The sequence below is a fragment of the Anopheles bellator genome, chromosome X (genome assembly GCF_943735745.2).
Source record: "Anopheles bellator chromosome X, idAnoBellAS_SP24_06.2, whole genome shotgun sequence".
Lineage (NCBI taxonomy): Eukaryota > Metazoa > Arthropoda > Insecta > Diptera > Culicidae > Anopheles > Anopheles bellator.
Window position 1 is genome coordinate 2695821 of NC_071287.1, and position 1489 is coordinate 2697309.

General features: G+C 59.3%; 1 protein-coding gene across 1 annotated transcript in view; it reads right to left on the minus strand.

The window, feature by feature from the left end:
- The window catches only part of LOC131213271 (uncharacterized), a 72009-nt gene that overhangs the window by 65953 nt on the left and 4567 nt on the right, over positions 1 to 1489 (minus strand). The gene's annotated exons all lie outside the window — the stretch shown is intronic.

Below are 1489 nucleotides of genomic sequence, written 5' to 3' on the forward strand. Positions count from 1 at the left end.
GAACAAATCTGCAACGCAACCGCTGCCTAGCGTAGCGCTGGACCACGCAATAATTGACAGCTTGGCCCTCTAGAGGCTGCTTCCGGAAGTCGGATGTGCGCTGACTACGCCGATAAAAAAAAAAAAATGGTGGCCACCGGATGGGTGCGCCCAGATTGATTATCCGGAACACCGGTGTGGTGGGGGGGATGCGATGGTTGCGGGACACGATTGGCACGATTGGCAACGTGAGTGGGTGGAGAGGGAGTAGGGCGATGCGGTGCGGTGATTCGATGCGGTGGCCAGGCACGGGCAAAATGAAATTAAACGAAGAAATCTGATTTTCCTGCCAAAACCGAAAATTCTGCCACGTCACCGTAAAGAAACAATAAATTTTCCACTACATTAACGCTGGCGTGGGTGGGTGGCTTGGGGGGGGGGGGGGGAGGTGCCCGGGGTGCCCGGGGGCGGCAGCGGCACTGTTCGAATGATAGAAGATTCGGCTGGTGGCCACTGCCCCGGAACACACTGCCGACCGGAGCCCGCAGTGATTGAAACTCACTCTCTCTCTCGCTCTCGCTCTCGCTCTCGCTCTCGCTCTCTCTCACTCGCTCTTTGCTTCTCTGAAGGCAAAGGCGATCCGTGGAAATCTTTTCGCAACCTCCCACGACCACCCACCGCCCGCTCCACCGTCGCTAAGCCCCCAGCCAACGAGGCATGACGCGGGCCAAGCAAAGAGGACGACATTTCTCCTGCTCCTTTCACAGCAGTTTCTACCGTTCGCCCCCTCCGCTCCCCCAGGTCTACTGCTGCTTTTCTAGTCCACCGCCACCACCGCTCACAGGCTCCTTGGGGCGGTGGGAGTAGCGGGGTTGTCGAGCCCCGAAAACAAGATGACAGTCGTGAGAATGCAGAAAATCTCGGCACCCCAATCTTTCTGCTCTCTCTCTGTGTATGTGTGCGCCGGTGGGAGGTCACGAGAATGTGATAATAATAATCAAATCTCATCCCTGCCCTCACCCTCCCCCTTCCCACCTAGCCCGTCTCACCGACCCTCCTTCCTTTGCCTTGGGAATGCTAAAAAGCCTTCCCCGAGACGGAACCTGGGGCAGCCGCAGGACCTTAGCGCAGGACGTACCGGTGCCTTCAAGGCCCCCCTCCCACCCTGCGATATGGAAGCGCGCTCGTCAATGTCATCCCCACCACCCCACCTCCACCCCCTCGACCCACCCCCACAATGCCCGGAGCTGTGTCCGACACCGAGACCGACGTCGCGCGCGCTCTCGACTCCGGGACCGGGGAGGGGAGGATTCGCCCGACCACCCACCCGCCCACCGCCACGTCGATTCGCGAAAAGATTTCCCCCCCTCCCCACCCATTCTGCAGCCGCCGCCACCGCTGTGACGATAATTCGACGTTTTAAAATTGGCCACTCCTCTTTCGCTGTGGCGCTCTCTCTGGTCGTCGTCCTGGCGGGGGTTTGTTCGATCGTTCTCATCTTCTTTTTGGT